Below are 10,867 nucleotides of genomic sequence, written 5' to 3'. Positions count from 1 at the left end.
GTGAATGCTCTGTAGCTCTCAAACTAATGTAGTTATCTTGGAATCATGCTAATCATGCTGAAATTGGCCGCTCAGATGACTATCATTATCCTGAGTTTCATTTATTTGTCATATTATAATTAGTTGATTCACAGTGAAGTTGTAAACGTTACAGAATTCCCATCTGCTGTCAATAAATAATGGCATCTTTGCAGGAAGTATGGTTACAGAAAACGACAGTAACTCTTGTTTTATCGAAACCATCCCAAATCAAATTCATGACAATTGGCCACTAAAATGACTCTAGCACTACGCCGAGTTTTGTTTACTTTTCATAATTACGTATGTCACTGTGAAATTGTAAACATTGTGGAATTCTCGTCTGCTATGAACACATGGGATTCTACGAGAAGGAAACAGACAGCCCCATGTTTGTCCACTCTAATAAAACTCTAGTCCTTCCAAGTTTCATTCAGCTAATAAGCTATAGGAAGTATGCTCAATTGCAAGTTACGAACACGTTTTATTTCGTGCACTCCTTTGGACTGCGCCCCAGTCAACGCACACTGTCTCTCGCATCGAGGCTCAGTTTAACAGCCACCTGCATCTAAACGGTGCTCCGTCGCAGGTGCATTGAGAACATCTGCATCTTTAGAGCGGCTGCGTAAAATTCCTTCGGCAGTAGTTCTGTGCATGTATGGCGTAGTGCGTGCCTGATATTCCTTTGTAATATGCATAAATGACATATAAATAATTATGTTGTTACAATGCAACCAAGAGTGCCGCCAGTCAGTAGACGACAATTAAACGTGTGCAGGTAGAATCGGTCTCGACAGCCATCCTGTTTATGCATCGTTGTCTCTCTCGTAAATATTGTTAATACATAGTTATATGTCACTTCTGCAATGTAACATATTGGTGGAGAAACAACAATGGAGCTCCGTAATAGTCGTCACCTCGGACTGGACAACATGACGGACGAAGCAGGACCCGACATGGTGCGGCCCACATCGATGCCTACAACCCCGACAGTTGTGCCGGCTCAGCCACGGGATCCAGGAACGTTGTGCAGCACCGACCACCTCAATGTGGAAGACTGAATCACCACGTTTGAGCATATAATTAAGTGCCCACAACAAGTTATGTTGGCTAACTTGGTCTTCTACCTACAAGGCACAGCGAAGGTGTGGTATGACAACCACGAGGAAGAGCTTAAAGGGCAACTACGGCGTTTTTTTTTTTTTTGCCATATTAGGATGTTGTCATTTTCAAATGGCATTGACAGACCTGTCACCAGTAACATGGTTAAATTTGTTTAGAAATTCAGCAATAATTTTAAATTAGCAATAAATGAGATACCGAAACTGAAACGGCTAGCTGCTTCGTGTGACGTCAAGGCAAGTCGATAAGATCAGATCCTGCACTACCATAATGTAAACACGCGGAATGCTTGCTAAACAAGCAGTGCACGTGGCGATAAAACTAAAGAAGCAAAGCTGATGATGTCTCCTGGCGACACGGGGAGCTTTTAGAGAGTTTCCGAAATAGACGGCGGCAATTTCAGTGACAGTGTAGTCTCTGACATCACAAACACGGGGTGGCCAGTATAAAGCTTGTAGCAAGATGGAAATCTTTGTCCCCGATGTGTTTAAGATGCCATTTGGACGTTTTCACATTATTCCGGTTGTTGCATACAAAGGAGCTCTCTACATTTCTACGTGTAAAACATTTATATGTGTCTACTGCATTGTGCTGTTTCTTTGTAGCATTCATATAAAAAATTGAATGCAACTGGTAGCAATAGCTGCAATGAAATTTAAACTGTTTCGACGTGCAGGTTTTAAAAAACTTTTTTTTTATAGCACATCCAAGCAATGCCTGCATTTCTACTAATTCACACTTGGTTCATTAAACCTGGTGATGACGAGTTAACAAATTGAGCAAATTTGTTTTTCACCACAAGTTTCAACTGAAAAAAATTTTTTTCAGCTGCTGCACAAAAAAGTTTTTTTATTCTTCTTATTTCGGGGATAAGGACGTTATAAGCAAAGGGAGATTAATATTCAGAACAAGTGATTTCACTTATTGTCCAGTCGGGAAGGTGGGCTATAACATCTGCTTATTGGTTGACAGCTTAAAGGCTGAACCCAGCAAAAGTTGGTCATAGAAGAGATCTGTTCTTTTTTTACATAAAACATATTGTGTGAACACAATCTCATACAGAACAAGTGAAAGTAAGGCTAACATATCTAGAGAGTGTCATGGGTGCTGGCTTAGCAATTGTAGACGAATTCACTGACTTCTTGCTCAATGAAAAAATATAAACTGAGCCAAAGAAAAAATAATTTTGACTACGACGCAACAGCCACGGTCTGCACATTCATGGAGCAAGGAATATAGAAACACTCAACATAGATGCCTTTAGATATATGCCCAATTTTTTTAAACATGTCGGCCGAAGAGCGGAAAACTTGCAAAATGTTTTGTACTTCTCTCACTTTCAACACCTCTGTATTCGGTCCTCTCAGCCCTTACTATGAAAAGGCCAAAATTTCAACCAGTTTAGCAAAGAGGGATGTAGCGAAACGGCTCTTTAGATTTGTGGTTGCGGCTTCCATGCCACCGCCGCCGATGAATAACTTGGCGCTGCGCCGATGATGCCGCCAACTAGAAACGACCATGACACTGCCGCCGGTCGAAACCGACACGGCGCTCACCTCTAATTCTAGTACACTCTACTCGTAACACACAAATACCCAAGAAAGTGGATGGGGAAACCACGCCACGGTAACTCAACTGGTTAGAACATCGCATGCGTAATGCGAAGACGTGGGATTGTTCCCCACATGCGGCAAGTTGTTTTTTCATCTCATTGCCATTAATTTATCATCTTTAATTCAATTAGTAAGTACAAATAATTTCCCTTGTTTTCCTTGGTGTCTCTGTTGGCTTCTCATGATATGATTGTCGGCTCTTGATATTTCTGCTGCACATTTATTGTTCAGGTGCAGTAGGAAAGGCTTCGACACAAGTGGAGTATTTGTAGAAAAGCATGGAATGTTGTGCTTGCAAGAATAGTGTTTGCAAGGACCTTTGCAAAAATTGTGAGAATAAATAAGTACACTAAATAAATATATAAGGCCAATTAATGCTCAGGGATACTAGGAAAATGCAGATTACGGTTTCATGTTGAAAAAACATATCGGTTTGTCTATTCAAACACGTCAAAATTAAGAGGTTGCAAGGAGATGAACATTCGTGCGGGATGTGACCACGTCTGCAGTGAGAAAATTCCTACTTTAACTTTTTGCACGAGAAAGATATCCACGTGGTATCGTATCCGATCATGGACCACAATTTTCTTCAGCGAATTTTGAAGAATATCTCACAGAGCGCAGAATCGCATATTACAACTCTTCTGTGTATTACCCGCAAGCTAATGGTTTGGTTAAAAGATTCAACAGGCTATTAAAATCATATATTCAATTGGCCCTGTTGGTCCCGTTCTGGTCCCGTTCGTTTAGCGCTGTTTGAATTTTATTGTTACCATGCAACACCAACTCGCCCAATCCGCTGCCCTTCTGCGCCACCCCCGTTCCTGACGTCACCTGGACGCGTGTTTCTATTTGCTCCCAAGCCCAGACCTCGATCGCTGCGCCTCCATGCGCCGCCCGCACGTACATTTCTGGGTACTTTTTCGCCGAAGCGCCATCTATTATAGATGTATTTGGTTTTGCGTCCCTGGCTGTGCAAGGGCGCGCGGTGTGTTCGGGCCAGCCCGCATTCGCGGAGTTTAGGCGGTGTAGGTAAATTTTAATTCTGAATGCTTAAGCAATTGTATGCTTACCCAAAGAGAAAACGGTCCCTTCGTCCGTCCCGTAAAAAGACGAGCGCGAATTTGCCTTTGCGCTGCCTTCCGCTTCAACGGCAACGAAGCGGCGAAAACACAGGGCTGGCGTAGCTCTCAGTTAACGCCTTATTCTGCAACTTTCGGAGATCGGTTTGAAGTTGAGCGGGCCCGCGTCTCTTCGTTCATGGCTGCATAATAGAGAATTTTAGGGCGTCCAGTATTCCGGCAAGCGCGGGCGTTTGCCGGGTCACTGCCAAAAATTTGCACCAGCAGCGAAGCAGAATATAGTAGCTTATTGCAATTTTAGCTCTGTGTTTGTTTGGTTGAACTCTACGCCACCAAGGCGGCTGCATCGCTCCAGCCGCTCACGTTGCTCCCACCCATCCGGCAATCCGCCCAAACTACCCCCGTTTAGCGGAATACCGGACACACTAAAATTATCCAATGGTTTCACGCGGATGAAGAGCGATAACGGCTTATAAAATGATCGGAACGGTCATCAGCGCACCTCGGGCCTCCACTTGCAGTCCTTTGCTTGCGTCATCAATGCTCCTTGCGCCGCCGTCAGCACCAGTTAGCTGTCGTTAGTAATGGCCTAACAAAGTTACATAACATTGGTTGATGACACCGGGCTGCGCGGAGATAAGCTAGTGGCACAATGCTTACGCATAGTCTTACTCCCAGAGGAGTTTCTGCGAGATTTTTTTTTACTACCTGGACGTTTAATATGCGTCGTGTATGGCGCCAGTGAGAGAGAGAAGGAGATTCTTGAATATGGGAAGGAAAGGTTGGGGTAAAGTGCAGCGCAGTAACTGTCTCTCAGCAGAGGACACCTCAACCGCGCTGCACAGGGGGTAGGGAATGAAAGTAGGGGGAGAGAAAAAGCACCAGAAACAGCAGCACGCCGCGGAAATGTGATGGAGCTAAAGGCGGTCGGCGAGGCCGACAGCCTCGCCGAATGTCAGGAGCGCACGTAGAAGTGTCCTGTGGCGTGAAGGGCAGCCCGAGGGGTGCAGGAGTTCAGTCACGGTGTCGCACGGCAGGCCGTGCCCAATGTATGGCGCCAGTGCAATGCTATTGTTTCTGCTGGAAGAGAGAGAGTGAAAGGAAGCTTGAGCGCAGCAATGATGTGGCTGGTGGTGCGAGAAACCCTCCAACGATTATCCCAGCTTTTGTAGATCGAAGCGCCTCGCACACCACGACCAACTTCTTATCACATCCCTTTATCCCCTTGTCCAAACTGAAAAAAATTCGTCCAGTGCTACGTCAGCTTCTGCACGCAACCCTTATTTCTAAGCAGCCTAGGCGGCTTGTTTGCGGCTGGGTGAGCAGATTGTGCGCCCAGGCATAACATCTCCCTAGTCCCAGCAAGCACAGAGTTTCCTACAAAAATTTTTGTAGGAAACTCTATGCCACCAAGTACCGGATGGATGGATGGAAGGTAGGAGCGTCCCCTTTGAAACGGGGCGATGGCAGTTGCCACCATGCTCAGACCCATAGAGTTTCTCACGGTAATGTAGTGAGAAACTCTATGCTCAGACTGGATGGATGGATGGATGGATGTTATGAGCGTCCCCTTTGGAACGGGGCGGTGGCCTGCGCCACCAAGCTCTTGCTACTATGCTGCCTAATATCCTACGCAAGGATCTAGGGCGCTCGCCGTGGAGCTTTGGGGAAAAAGCATAAGAGTTTCCTACAAATTTTTGTACGAAACTCTATGGGAAAAAGTACCTAGAAACGTGGTACACGCGAGCGGCGCATGGTGGCGCAGCGGTCGAGCGCTGGGCTTGGGAAAGAGACCGAAGTGGAAAAGGAGCTCGTGCCATCTTTCTCTATGCTCGTGCTGACAAATTTAGACTGGAAGGAAGCGGAAGAGAAAATCCTAAGCGCACAACCACAGGGCTAGACGAGGTTCCCGTCAGGCTGATAAATGAACTGGGACCAAAAAGTAAGGAAGCTCTGGTGAAAGCAGTGGAAAAAACTTTAAAAGATAGACGAATACCAGACAGTTGGCGACAAAGTAGAATGAATTTAATTTATAAAGGTAAGGGGCAGAAAGACAGAATTCACTCGTATAGACCGTTGACCATTACATCGGTAATATACAGGATAGCAATGCAGGCAATCAAATTAAAGCTTGGGCAGAGAATAATGGCATTTTGGGAGAGCTTCAGAATGGCTTTAGAATAGGTAGGCGTTTGGATGATAACTTGTTTGTTCTTACTCAGTGTATCGAAATATCAAAAGCAGAAGGCAGACCGTTGTATGTGGCCTTTTTGGACATTAAAGGAGCATACGACAACGTAGACCGCAACATTTTGTGGGATATTCTGGAAGGCCGGGGAAGGCTTAGGTAACGATTGTCACAGCTTTTGAGAGAGATTTACCTAGAAAATACCGTTTGTGTTGAACGGGAAGGGATGAGGAGCGCGGAGAAAGTTCATATCAACAAGGGACTGAGGCAGGAGTGCCCTTTATCCCCGCTGCTGTTTATGATGTACACGGTCATCCACTTCCAATTTGAACACGGGAAGTGGACGACCGTGTACATGGTGAGGATGGAGAGGGCGCTAGAAGGAAGTAATATCGGGTTTAATCTCTCATACAGGCAGGTCTGCAGTAATAGAGCAGCAACTCCCAGGTTTATCTTATGCGGACGACATTGTGTTGCTCGCTAACAAACAAAGTGATTTGCAACGTCTGGCTAATATCTATGGACAGGAAGGCAACAATTTAGGTTTCAAATTTAGTGTTAGAAAATCAGGTGTTATGGTATTCAATGAAAACAGTGAACAGACAGTGGAGAGACAGGGCCAAGAAATACCTTGGTATATAATAAACGAAGGCAATGGATACATGGAAACACAGGAAATAACCATAACAGTCAAGGGGAAGAGAAATGCAGCCATAATGGGAAGCACAGAGCGCTATGGGGATACAATAGGTACGAGGTCCTCAGAGGTATGTGGAAAGTGGTAATGGTTCCAGGACTTACTTTTGGAAATGCGGTTGTTTGCTTTAAATCAGGGCAATGCCTTTTGATCAGGGGTACAATCAGGACTCGACGGAAAAAGGTCAGTGGGTCGCCTCGCATTGGGCGCTCACGGGAAGACTACAAATGAAGTTGTGCAGGGGGATATGGGCTGGACCAGTTTTAAAGTGAGGGAAGCTCGCAGTAAAATTGAGTATGAAGAACGGCTGAGGAATATGGAAGAAATTAAGTAAACGGGCTGGGAGAGTGTTCAGGTATCTGTACAGGCAAAACATTGAGGTAACACTGAACTTAGTGTCACACATTATTTCCCCCCTTTCTCTGGCTTCTGGATTGGATTGGGGCGGCTCGCTACGTGCTTACGCGCGCTTTTCTGAGCGCAGATTGATGTGCGCCTGGTGGCAGCACTAGGCTTTTATACAGTCGCTTTTTCGAGCGCAGATTGGTGTGCGTCTGGTTTGTGCACTGCGCTTTTATACGATCGCTTGTCGCTGCTTTCCTTTTCTCTGGCTTGATTCGGTGCGGCTTGGTGCAGGCGCGCATACTTGGTGTGCGCCTGCTTTTTTTTTTTTGCGCTGGTCTTCGAACACATCGCTCGCTGCTCACACTTATATATAAGGAAGTGCTGCGCCGCGGGCGTACCGTGTATGTAAGCGCGCCAGAAAACTGCGCCTTGTTTTCCATTACTTTGTCATGTACCTTACCACTGGGTAGCACCGAGCGATCGCTTCTAACAAACGCAGAAATGAGTCTTTGCAGCGCGTCTGGCCATTAATTGACTCCCACCACAGCCATGTGAGGTGCGACTCCAGCAGCGGTGCAGTTACCCTGCAGCCGGCGGAGAGGAGGTGGCGCTTCAGTTTATTAACTTGCTAGTTTTTGCGTGTGAATGCCCGCGATAGCTCATGAGGTCGTGCGGGACGAGCTGCTGGCGCGACACCCACTCGGTGGCCCCGAAGGATTGTACATATTGATGAACGCCTCCTTCGCGGCAAGCGAAATTCCCGGTTCAACGTTGGCTGCAATAATGGGGCCTACCGTCGCCGCGTCTCGTCTGTCGACCTTGAATAGTCGGAACTGCCCGGTGGTCACGCAGGTCATGCCGAATACCCATGGTCCAAGGTCTGCAATGCCGCCGTGATTTTGCCGGCTCGGCGGAACCTTGTCGCCCGTCATCAGGCGGCCTCGATTGAATGGGCCGCATACAACTGCATCCCGAACTTAGTGGATGCTAACGGAGTGAGCCTCAATCTGCAATGGGAAACTAAACCAGACAGCATGAAATTTGTGGACCCGATCATGGGCGTTCACACGCAAAAAAATGGAAAGTTATTGGCATGCAGAAAGTGAAGCGCCACCTCCTCTCCGCCTGGAGTCGCACCTCACATGGCTGTGTTGGGTTGGGTAGTCAATTAATGGCCACACGCGCTGCAAAGACTCATTTCTGCGTTTGTTAGAAGCGATCGCTCGGCGCTACCCAGTGTGAAGGTACATGACAAAGTAATGAAAAACAAAGCGCAGTGTTCTCACCCTTTGCTTTTGTATGAATGTTTCCCGGCATTGCTGCGCGCTTACGTACACGGTACGCCAGCGGCGCAGCGTTTTCTTATATATAAGCGCGAGCAGCGAGCGATGTGTTCAAAGACCAGCGCAAGAAAGCAGGCGCACACCAAATATGCGCGCCTGCACCTAACCGCGCCGAATCAAACCAGAGAAAAGGAAAGCAGCGACAAGCGATCGTATAAAAGCCTAGTGCAAAAACCAGACGCACACTAATCTGCGCTCGAAAAAGTGATGGTGTAAACACCTAGTGCAGAAACCAGACGCGCATCAATCTGCGCTCGGAAAAGCGCGCGCAAGCACGTAGCGAGCCGCGCCAATCCAATCCAGAAGCCAAAGGAGAGGGGGGAAGTAATGTGTGACGCTAAGTTCAGTGTTACCAACATTGATTCACGGTGGAGGAAAAGAACTGGGAAGCTTACCAGCCAGTGATGCCACGGCTGCTGATTTATCAGTAGATCTACTGATATTTAAATTTTTCTGCTGATTCAGTGATAAAGCGCTTGAATCTGCTGATTTTCTTGCTTTTCTACTGAAACGAAAGCGAAATCTGCAACTTTTTCAGTACAGGGGACGGATGGATGGTTATAGAAGTTACAGAGGTTATATTAATGTGATGCCACCTAGCGAGAGAAAAAGAAAAACGTGGTTGGCAGCCGAGGTTAACATACACTCCAGCGTTTCCAGACTCTCAAACGTGGCGCTACCTCTGTCTTTGAGCAAAGTGGGGAAAAGGCATAGAGTTTCTATGCTCTATGGGAAACGGTGAGGCGGTGAATTTGTGAAAGTGGGTGGACTACCGAACTCCACAACTATGAAACCACCAGCATCATCATCATCATCATCATGACCTACCTATTTTTATGTGCACTGCAGCACGGAGGCCTCTATGGAGGCCTCTCCCAGCGATCTCCAATTATTCCTGTCTGGAAGCTACTATACTCTAAAGCTTTCAGGTACTAACTACCAACTGACGCCTTTGAATAGGCCATCGGAGGGCTTCGCTGTTTTTAAATTTGTGCTTGACAATGGCTCTCTGGATCCCCGGGTTTTTCAATAGTATCGCTGAGAAACTCGGGGTCAATTTTTGTACTATTTCCTGGAAGCTACAATACTTCAACAGAGTACTAATATAAGCACTGAATTCGTGGGCTCATAAACTGAGTGCAAAAATTGAAATTAAAAATCTACTGATTTCTACTGATTTTTCGCGAAAAAATCTACTACTATCTTTTAAGAGGTAGCTTTAGCTCGGGTGCTCCTATCTAAATACATGTAAAAGGAGAATTCGTTTTTCTCGGCAACCACTGCACCAAATTTGACGAGGTTTGTTGCATTTCAAAGACAAACCTAAAATCTAGTGACTGTTGGTTTCGAATTTTTCAGTTAAGTCGTCAATTTTTTATCATAAATTGGCAAAAATCGGAAATTTTCAAAAAATGAAACTATCAAGTTTACAACTCTGTAACTCAACCACTAAAAATGATAATACAATTCTGTGAATTGCATCTAATAGTACATCTAAAGCGGACAAAATTGATATGTTACACATGAATATAAAAAAATGTAATCATAGGAAAATACAACTTTTGCAAAACCGTTGTAACCAACGTAACAAATTCACGTAATATGTAAAATTACATATTGAATTTGTCCGCTTTGAATGATCTAATGGATGCCGTTTACAGAATCGCGATATCAGTTCTTGATGCAGAGCTATGAATTTGTAAGCTTCGTGCTTCTATTTTTTTCGAACGGTCAAATATTTGAAAATCATTTTAAGAAAATTCAAGCCCTAAATCGAAATTTGGCTTCCAACAGTCACTAGAATTTAACATTCTCTTTCAAATGCAACAAATTTAATCAAAATCTGTCCAGGGGTTATCTCATAAAAACGTTTTTGCGTTTTACATGTATTTGAATAGGCCGCGTCGGAGTTGGGCCCGAGCTAAAGCTTCCTCTTAATGTGTCATGGCAACACTGTTACCAGCAAGTATGCGGCCTGTGGGGTGGGCAACACAGCAACAAAGAAGGTCAAGCGGAAAGTCAGGGAGGCTGAATTAATCTCATGGGTGGCGGCAATGGAAAAGAAACCTGCCATGAGTAACTACTTAAGAGGAAAAAACGAAATCGGGAAAGAAACCATTTATGATAACTCAAAGGGAAGCTCATTACTTTTCGAAGCGAGATCGGGATGCCTTAGAACACGCACCTATAAAGCGAGATATAAGAAGGAAGAAGCATGTGCTTGCTGCGGTAAAGCTAGGGAAACGACGGAGCATATTTTAGAATGTGAAGACGTCTACCCAGCGGTCGATTTAGGCACCACTGGCCTCCTTGAAGCCCTTGGGTTCAGCGGGGGCAGTGGTAAAGCAGATTGGAGGATTGGTGGAAGAAAAGTAGGGAAACAACAAAAGACGGAGACGTAGAAAAGCACAGTTCGCGATCAGAAAATTTGGACGTGGTAGGTCATAGTGTTTTTTTTT

Source organism: Dermacentor variabilis, chromosome 10, assembly GCF_050947875.1.
Source record: "Dermacentor variabilis isolate Ectoservices chromosome 10, ASM5094787v1, whole genome shotgun sequence".
NCBI lineage: Eukaryota > Metazoa > Arthropoda > Arachnida > Ixodida > Ixodidae > Dermacentor > Dermacentor variabilis.
The sequence above is the reverse complement of the archived record's forward strand: the minus strand, read 5'-3'. Positions refer to the sequence as shown.